We start from the raw sequence: 13,004 nt of genomic DNA on the forward strand, positions 1-13,004 counted from the left end.
CATAAATTTTGGCATCAGCTGTTAGAGCTTTGATAGGGGTTGGTATTGAATCTGTTGATTAATTGCGGGAGCCCTCTTGACAATATTAAACTTTCAATGCATGAATGAAATGGGATGTTTTCTGACATATTCAGACATTTAGTTTATTCCAGGAATGTTTTATAGTTTTAAATATCTAAGTCTTAGCTGGACTTAATGGCATGTTCTTCTGGTTCCAGTTACTCAGGAGGCTTAGATGGGAAGATCACTTGAGCCAAAGAGTTTGAGTGCAGTCTGGGCAACAAAGTGAGACCCTGTCTCCAAATAAAAACAAAAAGAAAATTTATGTCTTTGGTTATAATTTTATTCCTGTTTTATCCTTTTTGTTTGTTTATGTATTGGCACTGGGAATTGAACCCCAGGGAACTTACTATTGAGCAACACCCCTAGTCCTTTTATTTTTTATTTTGAGACAGGGTCTCACTTAGTTTTTTAGGGTCTCACTAAATTGCTGAAGCTGGCCTCAAATTTGTGATCATCTTGCCTCAGCCTCCAAAGTTGCTGGGAGGAGAAATGTGCACCACTATGCCTGACTGCTCTATTTTATTGATAGTGAAGTTGATTTCATTTCTTTTGGGGGTTATTCATTGCTACATAGTAATGCAACTGATTTTCCATGCTGATCTTGTGTCCTGAAGTCTTGCTGAACTCATTTATTAGTTCTAATAGCTTCGTGTGTGTATTCTTTTAGGGCTTTCTATTTATAGGCTAATAAAGGTAATTTCACTTCTTCCTTTCTAAGGAAGAATGCCTTTTATTTCTCTTTTGACTCAGTTGTCCTGGCTAGAACCTCCAGTGTGATACAGAGTAGGAATGTCAGGAGCAGTCACTCTTGTTTTATTCTTGATTTTGAGGAGAAAGTTTTAATGCTTGACTGTTAAGTATGATGTTAGCTGTGGGCTTTTCATAGATGCCCTTTATTAGGTTGAGGAAATTCCTTTCTACTCCTAGTTTGTTGAGTTTTCTTTCTTTTTTTAATCATGAAAGCACATTGAATTTTGTCAAATGATTTTTCTGTATATTGAAATGATCACATGCAGTTTCTCCTTTATTTTATTAATTAATCAATTAATTTATTTTGGTGGTATTGGGGATTGAACTCAGGAGCACTCTATCACTGAACTATATCCTTTTTATTTTTTGAGACAGACCTCCCTCAGTTGCTGAGGCTAGCCTTGAACTTGCAATCCTCCTGCCTCAACCTCCTGAGTCACTGGGACGGCAGCGTGGGCCACTTCACCCAGCTATTTATTTTCTTAATATGATGTATTACATTTTCATATGTTGAACGAATTTTAAAATCCTATGATAAATCCCACTTGAGCATGATGTATAATCCTTTTTTGTATGTTGGTACTTTTAAGTTTGGTGTCCGTATTCATAAGGCGTACTGGTATGCAGCTTTCTTATAATGTCTTTTTCTGATTTTGGTATTGAGACAATACTTGCCTCATATGATGATTTAGGAAATGTTCCCTTCGCTTCTATTTTTTGGGAAGCATTTGTGAAGGATTGGGTTAATTATTCTGTAAACGTTGGATAGAAACCAGGCACATTAGTGTACTTGTAATCCCAACTACTTAAGAGGCTGAGGCAGGAGGATTGGAAGTTCAATGCCAGATTCAGCAATTCAGGGAGACCCTAACTTAAATATTTAAAAGGGCTGAGAATGTATCTCAGTGGTAGAGCACTTGCCTACCATGTGTAAGGCCCTGGGTTTCATCCCCAGTACCACAAGCCAACAAAACACTTGGGAAAACACATTGAATAGAATTCACAAGTGAAGCCATTTGTTCCTGGGCTTTTCTTTGTAGTGATTTTTTTTTTTTTTGTAGTGGTGATTGAACCCAGGGGTGCTTAACCATGGACTTACATCCACAGTCCCTCTCACTAAGTTACTGAGGCTGGGTCTGGAACTTGTGATCCTTCTGCCTCAGCCTCCAAAGTTGCTGGGATTGCAGGCCTGTGCCACTGTGCCGTTTGTAGTAACTTTTTGGTTACTTAATCTCTTTATTGATTTAGGATTTTCTATTTCTTCTTGAATCAGATTTGGTAGCTGGTTGTTTCTAGGAGTTTTTTCCATCTAGGTTATCTTATTTGTTGAAATACAGTTGTTCATAGTGCTCTTTCATAATCCTTCCTATTTCTGTAAAGTCAGAAATAACACCACCTCTTTCACTTTTCATTTTGGAAATATGAAACTTCATTTTCTCTCTCTGTTTTTGTTTTTGGTACTGGGGACAGAATTTAAGGGCACTTTATTACTGAGCTATGTCCCCAGCCCTTTTTATTTTGAGACAGGGTTTCCCTAAATTGGCCTTGAACTTATGATCCTCCTGTCTCACCCTCCCAAGTTGCTGGGATTACAGGCATGCACCACAACACCTGGCTCTTTCTGATTTCTTCAGGTGGAATGTTCAGTTACTGATTTGAACATTTTTTGGCAATGAACAAAGACCTTTATTATTCTTGCTCCTTACCTTGAATGTCCACATGACAGATATTTTTCTCCTCTCTCTTTGTATTCAGTCCTTTATGGATATGGATGATCTAGGGAAGAGTGAGGATGACTCACTCCAAGATCTCTTTTTTTATTAAGATCTCTTTATTATCTTTTTAAAAATTTTATTTTTTGTTGTAGTTGGACACAATACCTATTGTTTATTAATTTATTTTTATGTGGTGCTGAGAATCAAACCCAGTGCCTCATACATACTAGGCAAGTGCTCTACCACTGAGCCCCAGCCCCAGCCCTCTTTATTATCTTTTTTTTTTTTAATCACTCTAGCCAAGTGATTATTTAGGTAAAGATGGTGGAAAAGTTTGGATAACACTGAATAAGAGAAAAGGTATTAATATTACATTATTTTGCATTAAGTCTGGAAAAAAGAAGGAAGTAGAACAAGAACTACTTGTATGTAGTAGACATTTAACTGACAGGCACAATCGCAGTAGACATTCTTAATAACACCCAGTTTCATCCTTCTTCATTCCACCTCTTAGGTTGAAAATGTGCACAGCTGAATTAGATTCACCTTTTACTTTGTGTGTCTTTTTGCATTTCTGGGGAATGTTGCTGTCCTATTGTGATTGAGACTGAGCATAATGTCTTTGAGACTATATACTACTTCCTGGCATGTTGATTTTTTGTTGGACATATTAAATTCTATTGACCTATTTATCTGATGGCCTTTCCACAGCCACCATCACTAAAATGTTGGGCATCTTCTGATTCAGTTTTGGGTTAGGGATGGGAAATATATATGAATATATTTTAATATGTGTGTATGTATAGTATCAAACCCTATGTATACTATGTTTTCCCTATACATACATACATACACACACACATACATACACACACACATACACACACACATACATACACACACACATACACACACACACACACACACATATATATATATATATATATATATATATAAAATTTGTAGTAAAAATCATATAAAATGTGCCCTCTTAAGTGTTTTAAGTTTACAGTTCAGTAGTGTTTACTATATCCACATTGTTGTGTAACAAATCTCTAGAACCTTTTCATTTAACAAAACTGAAACTTGGTACTTATTCAGTGACTCCCCATTCATCTTTCCCTCCAGGCCCTGGAAACTATCATTCTACTTTTCTTTTTGTATGAGTTTGAGTATTTTAGATACCTTATAAAAATGCAATCATGTAACTAGCTCATTCCATTTATGATAATGTCCTCCAAGCTTATCAATATTATTATATGTGGCATTATTTCATTTTTTATAAAGGCTGAATAATGTTCTGTTGATCCTTGTGGATGTCTGAAAGTACGGATAGTACCAACCCTATGTATACTATGTTTTTCCTATTCATACATATTTATAATTTCTAAATTAAACTTCAGAAATTAGGCATAGTAATAAATTAAAAATAATAACCAACTATAGAAGAGAAAAATATAACAATATCCTGTATATAATTATTTAAAACTTATAAAATGTTTATTTTAGGAATTTTCCATTTAATATTTTTGAATCACCATTGACTGTAAGTAACTGAAACTGCAAAAAAGTGAAATCATGGATGGGGGTACTGGGCATATATACCACATTTTCTTCAGGCAGTCCTCCACGAGTGGCATTTGGATTGTTTCCATCTCTTGGCTGTTGTAATGCTGTAATAACATAAGTGAAAGATCTCTTTTTTTAAATGTATTTTTATTGGACACAATGCCTTTATTTTATTTATTTTTATGTGGTGTTGAGGATCGAACCCAGCGCCTCACACATGCTAGACAAGCGCTCTACTACTGAGCCACAACCCCAGCCCCAAGATCTCTTTTTTTAAACCAACTTGTTGAGATATAATTCACATACCATACAGTTCACCCATTTAATATGTACAATTCATTGGTTTTTAGGATATGGAAAGATATGTGCAACCATTAATTCTAGAACATTTCCTCCACCTCAGAAAGAAACCTACTTTGTCTATTTTGTCTGTCATTGCTCATCCCGATCCTCCCCACCCAGCTCTGAGCAACCACTAATTTGCTCTCTCTAAAAATTTCTCTGAGACTTTCCTATAAATGAAATAATATATGACCTTTTGTGGCTGGCTTTTTTTCACTTAACACAGTGGGTTTTTCTTTGTTAGTTTAGGAGATGGTGTTTCACTGTGTAGCCCAGGCTGGCTCAAACTCCTGGGCTTAAGGGGACCCTCAGCCTCAGCCTCAGGGTAGCTGGATACAGGTGTGTGCTATCACGTTTTGGTGGCATCATGCATCCATGAGGTCACATACATGTATTATTGTTTCACTTCTTTTTGTCCCTGAATAATATCCCATTGTATGGATACAACATATTTTTTCTTCTTGGTCTGGGGGAAGAAACCCAGCCCACACACATGCCAGGCAAGCTCTCTACCATTAAGCTATACTCCTAATCCTTACATTTAAAATAATCCATTCATCAATTGGTAAATATTTGTTTCCCACCTTTTGAATATTTATGAATAATGCTACTTAAGATTCACAGTACATATGTTTTTTTTTTTTTTTTTTCTGTTTTGTTACTGGGATTAAACCTTGAGACATTCTACTGAGCAGCATCCCCAGCCCTTTTAAATTTTGATACAGGGTCTCACTGAGTTTCCCAGGCTGATCTCAAACTTGTAATCTTCCTGCTGCAGCCTCTCCAGTTGCTGGGATTATAGGCATGCACCGCCAAGCCTGGACTGTTTTCGTTTCTTTAGCAATGGAATCGCTGGGACAAGTGTTTAATTATTTATCATTTGAGGAGCTGCCAGACCATTTTCCACAGCAGCTGCCCCATTTCATATTCCTAGCAGCAGTCTATGATAGTTCAAATTTCTCCAATTTTCTCCAACCCTTACTTTTTAAATTCTAGTGACCTTTTTGTGTGTGCAGTGGTATCTCATTGTGGGTTCTATTTGCCTTTCCCTAATGGCTAGTGATGTTGAATTTTCTGAGTTGAACATTGTCCATTTACATGTCTTCCTTTGAGGAAGATCCATTCAGATCCTTTGCTTTTTTTTTTTTTTTTTTCCCCAGTGCACAGATTGGACCCAGGGCCTTATGCATGATCAGCAAGCACTTTTACCACTGAGCTACACCCCAGCCCCTGATCATTTTAAATAGGGTTATTTGCCTTTTATTATTGAGTTGTGAGTTTTTAATGTATTTTAGATAAAAGTTCCTTAACAGATATATGAATTGTAGACATTTTCTCCCATTTTGAGGGTTGTTTTTCCATTCTTTCTCTCTCTAGGCATTTACAGTTATAAATTTTCCTCTAATCACTGCTTTAGATACATCCATGTTCTGATACATTATTTTAGTATGTTATATACTCACTTGTATACATCTTCAAATTTATATGATTTCTAATTTCCCTTACATTTTTGCTTTGATTCATTGGTTATCTGGGAGTGTTGTTCAATTTCTACATATTTGTGAATTCCTAAAATGTCTTTGTTATTGATCTCTATTTTCATGCCATTGTGGTGAAAGAACACGTTTGTATAATTTCAGGCTTTTAAAATGTATTGATTCTTATTTTATGATTTAACATATGGTCTGTCATGGAGAATGTTTGCACTTGAGAAGTTACTGTATTCTGCTGTTGTTGGGTGAAATGTTCTGTAGGTGTCTGCTAGGGATAGATGATTTATAGTGTTAAATCTTCTCTTGCTGAACTTCTGTCTAGTTCTAGGCATTATTGATAGCAGCATGGCCTTGAACAGTTATTGTGGTTTTGTGGAAGTATTTAACTTTATTTTAACTGATACATAAAAACTTAAAAATTGAATGTATTTGTGAGATACTGCATAATGTTTTGATACATGTATACATTGTATAATGTTTAAATCAAATTAAACATATTTCTTCAAAACATTCAAATTCCTTTTTCTGGCTCTGTGAAGTGCAAATTATCTCTAGTCACACTACGGTGCAATAGCACACCAGAACTTTTTAAAAATTATTTTTATTTTTTTTAAATCCTTTTTTAGTTGTTGGTAGACACAATACCTTTATTTTATTTATTTTTATTTTTATGTGGTGCTGAGGATCAAACCCAGTGCCTCACACATGCTAGGCAAGCACTCTACCACTGAGCTACAACTTCAGCCCTACCAGAATTTCTTACTCCTTCCTAACTATAACTTAGTACCCATTGATCAACCTCTTCTGACTTTTCAGCCCCCTACTCTCCCCAGTCCCTGGTAACCACCATTTTACTCTCAATTTCTGTAGATCAACATTTTTGTATTCCACAGATTAGTGAGACTATGACGTTCTTGTCTTTCTGTGGCTTATTTCATTTAATATAATGGCCTCAATTCCATGCATGTCACAAATGACAGAATTTCCTTTTCTTTTCCTTTATCTATTTATCAGTTGATGGACACTTGTTTCCATTTCTTAGCTAAATGAACATGGGAGTGCTAATGTCTCTTCAACATATTGATCTCATTTCCTTTGGATAAATACAGAGTAGTGGGATTGATGAATCATATGATAGTTCTATTTTTAACTTTTTGAGCAATATCCATACTGATTTCCCTAATAGCTGTGCTAATTTATATTCTCACCAATAGTGTACAAGTTTCCCTTTTCTCCACATTTCTTCCAACACTTTTTCTTTTTGAAAAGCTGTCATTCTTACTGGAGTGAGATGATATGTCATTGTGATTTCAATTTGCAATTTTCGGATTAGGGATGTTGATTATGTCTTTTGAGAAATGTCTATTGCCCACTTTGTAATTGGGTTATTTGGTTCTTTACTATTAAGTTTTTTGAGTTTCTTATATATTCTGGACATTAACCCCTTGTCAGATGTACAGTTTGGAAATATTTTCTACCATCCAAAAATCGTCTCTTCACTTTGATGTGCAGAAGATTTTAGTTTGATGTAATCCCATTTATCTACATAAATATGCCATGTATATTTGTATATATATATATATATATATATATATATATATGTGTGTGTGTGTGTGTATATATATATTTTTTACTATTATTTTTGCTTTCATGTCTCTGCTTTTTGAGGTCTTCTCAAAAAAATCCTTGCCCATTCCAATGTCCCAAAGCATGTGCCCTGTTTTCTTCTTGTAGTTTCAGTTTTTTGTTTTTTTGTGTTTTTGTATGGGGAATTGAAGCCAGGGGCACTTTACCACTGAGCTGCATCCCAGTCCTTTTTATTTTTTTGAGACAGGGGCTCACTAAGTTGCATTGGGTCGTGATAAATTGCTGAGGCTAGTCTGGAACTTATGATCCTCCTGTCTTAGCCTCCTGAACTGCTGGGATTACAGGTGTATGGCACCATACCCAGTTTACATATAAATTTTTAATCCATTTTGAGTTTTGTAACTGGTTAGGTGGTCTTTTCATTTTTCTGCATGTGGATATCCAGTTTCCCCAGTATCATTGGTTGAAGTTTGTGTTCTTAGCACACTTATCAGAAATCAGTTCGTTGCAGGTATGTGGGTTTACTTCTTGGCTCTCTGTTCTCTTCTACAATTATTATTGTTGAATTATCCATTTCTCTCTTCAATTCTCTCAGGTTTTGTTTACATATCTTTGGGTTATTTTGTTAGGTACATCCACATTTATAATCATTCTGTCTTTTTGATGGATTTACCTTTTTAACTTTACAGATTTTTTTTTTTTTTTTTTGTACTAGGGATTGAACTTAGGGGCACTCAACTACTGAGCCACATTCCCAGCCCTTTTTGGATTTTATGTAGAGGCAGGGTCTCACTAAGTTGCTTAGTGCCTCACTTTTGCTAAGGCTGGCTTTGAACTTGCAATATATACATATATACACATACATATGTATATATTTAGTTGTTGATGGACCTTTATTTTATTTAATATGTGGTGCTAAGAATCAAACCCAGTGCCTCTACCCCTGAGCCACAACCCCAGCCCCTGGCATTTTTTGTTTCTAACAACTTTTGTCTTAAAGTCCTTTTCTGACATTAATGTAGTCCTTTCTAGTTTCTTTTGGTTATTATATTTATTGTAATTTTTCCATTCTTTTAAGTTTCAATCTCTTTCATTTGACTTGAAAGCACGTCTCTTTAGAAGACTGTATATTTGGTTTTTTTTAATGATTTTTTAATTTGTTCTTTTTAGTTGTACATGACAAAAAAAGTATACATACATGGAGTACAACTTCCTGTTTTTCTGTTATACATGATGTGGAATTACATTGCTTGTGTACTCATACCCAAACATAAGAAAGTAATATCTGATTCATTCTGCTATCTTTCCTATTCCCATTCCCCCTTCCTTTTCTTCATTCTCCTTTGTCTGATCCAGAGTACTTCTAGGCTTCCCTACCCATCACCCTTTAGCATCCACATATCAGAGAGAATTTCTGGCCTTTGGTTTTTTGGGACTGGCTTATTTCACTTAGCCTGGTAGTCTCCAGTTCCATCTGTTTATTGGCAAATGCCATAATTTCATTTCTTTTTATGGCTAAGTAATATTCCATTGTATATTATTATACCATGTTTCCTTTATCCATTCATCTGTTGAAGGGCACCTAAGCTTGTTTCATAGTTTAGCTGTTATAATTGAGCTGCTATAAACATGGATGTGACAGCATCACTATAGTATGCTGATTTTTAAGTCCTTTGGATATATACCAAGGAGTGGGATAACTGGGTCAAATGGTAGTTCCATTCCATATTTTCTTAAGAATCTTGATACTACTTTCCAGAGCAGTGTATATTCCCACCAGCAATGTATGAGTGAACCTCTCCCCCACATCCTTGCCAACATTTATTGTTACTTATATGTTTGATAATTGCCATTCTGACTGAAGTGAGATGAAATCTTAATGTAGTTTTAATTTACATTTCTCTAATTGCTAGAGATGTTGAACGTTTTTGACTGATCATATTTAGAAGACTATTTTTGGATTGTGCGTGTGTGAGAAAATGCTTTAAATACATTCTTTTAATCTGTTTAATCTATTTACATGTAATTATAGATAAGACAGGATTTACCCCTGCCATTTGGCATTTCCTTTAGTTATCTTATTTCCTGTATTACTGCCTTTTTTGTTATTTATTATAACATCTTATTTTGTACCATTTTAATCTATCAGTTTTTCTTTTCAGTACTGGGAAGTGGTAGAGTACCAGGGGCACTCTACCACTGAGCTGTATCCCCAGCCTTTTTTATTTTCTGAGACAGGGGCTTGCTAAATTGCCCAGGCTGGTCTTGAACCTAATCCTCCTGCTTCAGCCTCCAGTCAGTTGGGCTATAGGACCTCCTCATCCAGCTGTCATTTTTACTATGCTTTTCAGGGAATTACCACTGATGGCTAGTTTATAACAGTCTAGTTCATATTAATAACAATTTATGTCAATTGAACACAAAAACTTTGCTTCTAGATAGCTCTGTTCTTTTCCATTTTGCTGATATTGTTACAAATTACATCTGTGTACATTGTTTGTCCATTTTAGATTTATAATTATTGCATTGTAAAGTTGTCTTTTAAATCAGGGACCAAAAGGGAGTTACAAACAAAAAATACATTTATGTTGTTTTTCAATGTTTGTTTTTACTGGTGCTCTTTATTTCTTCATATGGATTACTATCCAGGGTTCTTTTATTTCAGCCTGAAGAACTCTATTCAGTGCTTCATGCAAGACAGGTCAGTTATAGATGAACTTTCTTCATTTTTTTTACCTGGGAACATCTTCATATTTCCTTCATTTTTGGAAGTTTGGACAAATATGGAATTTCTCATTGACAGTCATTTTCTATTGAATATATCAACCTTCCAGCTTCTGTAGTTTCTGGTAGCTTGCTGAGCCTCCCTTGTCATTTTTGCCTTGCTTTCAGAATTCTTTCTCTTTTTATGATGTGTCTAGGTATGGACCTTTTTTCTTTCTTTCTTTCTTTTTTTTTTAGTTGTAGATGGACGCAATATCTGTATTTATTTATGTGGTGAAGATTGAACCCAGTGCCTCACGCACGCGAGGCAAGCGCTCAACCACTGAGGTACAACCCCAGCCCCTGGGCATGGAACTTTTTAAGTTTATCCTATTTTGAGTTTGTTAAACTTCTTGGAAATACAGATTAATATTTTCATCAAATATAGGAACTCTTAACTCCTATATTTCTTCAAATATTCTGCCCCTTTCATCTTTTTATTTTTTTAAAATTTTGTAGTTGTAGATGAACAGCACGTCTTTATTTTATTTTTTGATGTGGTGCTAAGGATGGAACCCAGTGCCTCACACGTGAGCAGGCAAGTGCTCTGCCACTCAGCTACAGCCCCAGCCCTTCCCTCTTTTGTATGTGTATTTGGTACACTTGATGGTATCCCAAAGGACACTGAGGCTTTGTTCATTGATCATTAGTATTTCTGTTCCTTGTATTAATTTCAACATACTATTTTCAAACTTGCTGATTCTTTTACTCTGAACTCAAATCTGTTATTGAATCTCGGTAGTGAATTTTTCATCTCAGATACTATATTTTCCAGCTTGAGAATTCATACTTGGTTCTTTTTTATAATTTCTATATCTTCCTTCTATTTTTTGAAATGTTTTATTCTTTGCTTTAATTCATCAGACATAATTTCCCTTGGCTCTTGGAACATATTTAAAATAATTGTTAAAATCTAGTACTAAAGAAAGTTAAAATGCCATTAAGCTTTCTGTTATTACTGAAACTCAACTGGGCTGTTAGAAGTCTTTGAATAATTTCCAGAATTCTGTAAGATGATTCTGACTTGTGTGGCAGGTTTTTCATTGCTTTTATGGAGCATGCAAACTTTCAGTGGTTCTGACTGGGCCATTTTTGCTGACCCCTTTTTTTGATTTTGATTCAAACAAACTAAAGAAAGATATTTTGATACCAATGGCAAAAACTGGACATATATTATTATAGAATTCTGCTTCCTTACATAGGGAGATTGTATTAAAGTCAGACTTATATTTCAAAGACCCTGATAGAGATTATATAGTGGTACCTAGGGTTTCTGAGATTGGCTTTCAGTATTCTAGTTCACACCCCGGAAAAGTGTATGTGGGGAGAAATGAAATATTGGCACAAGCTCTTAGAGCTGTGTGATGGGTACATGGAGATTTATTGTACTACTTTTTTGTGTTTGAAAATTTCTATAATACAGCTTCCAAAAGAGAAGGGCTACCCTTGGAGTCCAAGTAAGTCTACCTTGAACTGGAAAAAAAGTAATTGAGTTCCTCACTGACCTTGGGCAGAATAGAGAACAGTGTCCTGGAAGACAGGCAGCATGTATGGAAATAGGAGAACTACTCAGGCAACCCCGGGATGAAAGGACATGTTTTAAAGCAAGCACAGATGTGTGACCACTTCTGAGTCTGAAAGTCAAGGGTGCTGATTCGTCAAATTCAGCTGAACCCTGGCCCCAGTCCCTGTCTGTGGTTTCAATCCCTATATTCTATATTCACATCCCATCTCTAGCTTCTTTCCCAGAGCTGGCAAGAGAAGAGGTGTTTCCACCAACACGTTCCATTTGTCTTGAACAGCACTTTGGCCAAGACCCAAGGATGGAACTATGAACAGAGCAATGGGCCTTCAAGGACAGAGGCCAGGACAGGGTAGACTCTGTCTTCCTGAGTGACTCCATAGCCTCAAGACATCAGCTGGGGACAGGGAACCTTCCCTGGGGACTCAACTATCAGATCTAGTGACTTAATCGTAAAACTCCAGTAATATTAAACTATATAAAATGTGCACTTGTAAATTCTTTATACCTTACTCTAGATGCAAGGACTTCAAGATCGTGAGGCAGGGAGTAGGAGAGGTCTGTCCAGCTGAGGACCCATAAGGCAGGGCAGTGTGGGGTTGCAGCTCCCAATTTAAGGCCCAAAGAGGACCTAGCCAACCTGCTATGCCATCAGCTTTCCAAATGGGAAAGAGGGCCACCATGGGAGAGAGGCACCCTGTGGTCTGAGCTGAAGGAGGTAGGTTTGGGGAGGCAGGCAAGAACCTGCCATTCTTTTGATCAGACAATAGAAAATGGTTTTTGTTTCTGTTTTTTTAAATGGAAATAGCTGAGAAATTTGAACTTCCTTTGTAGCCAGGTTGGGAGAGAAATAATGAAGAGAGAGAATTTAGGGTGAGGTGGGGTCACCAAAAGAAAGCAGGTTGAGGTGCGGAGGCAGGAGACACTGCTGTGCCCCAAGCATAACCAATAGGCCCTGGGAACAACACTACTCTGCCTCATTTTGTTGCCACCATGGCCACCAGAGTGTCATGCAATGAGCAGAGAAGGGTCCCTGCGGTGAGGCAAGTCTGGCATTTCTAAGGAGTATAATCTGTAGGTTACTCTGGAAAATGATGGGCCACAAGATGCCACACATCGGACACATGAGATGAGATTTGAAACCTTCATCCTGTGCATTGCCACCCAGAGTCTCCAACTGAAGGTGTCCATGCCCTATCC

At 36.4% G+C, this 13,004-nt stretch overlaps 1 protein-coding gene across 5 annotated transcripts in view; it reads left to right on the forward strand.

Annotated features, from left to right (window-relative positions):
- Positions 1–12,960, forward strand: part of Wbp2nl (WBP2 N-terminal like) — an 88,858-nt gene extending 75,898 nt beyond the window's left edge. For 4 of the 5 annotated variants that reach the window (XM_058574333.1, XM_058574332.1, XM_058574334.1 and 1 more), the window contains one exon: positions 12,020–12,960. The gene's annotated coding sequence lies outside the window, so the exon portion shown is untranslated. Of the gene's footprint in view, positions 1–1,188; positions 6,443–12,019 lie in introns of those variants that run through there. The other variant, XM_046429601.2, reaches the window with a different exon arrangement.
- The last annotated feature ends 44 nt before the right edge of the window (positions 12,961–13,004 follow it).

This window comes from Marmota monax, unplaced genomic scaffold, assembly GCF_021218885.2.
Source record: "Marmota monax isolate L192 unplaced genomic scaffold, Marmota_monax_Labrador192_F-V1.1 WCK01_AAM20220418_F8-fsc00051, whole genome shotgun sequence".
Classification (NCBI taxonomy): domain Eukaryota; kingdom Metazoa; phylum Chordata; class Mammalia; order Rodentia; family Sciuridae; genus Marmota; species Marmota monax.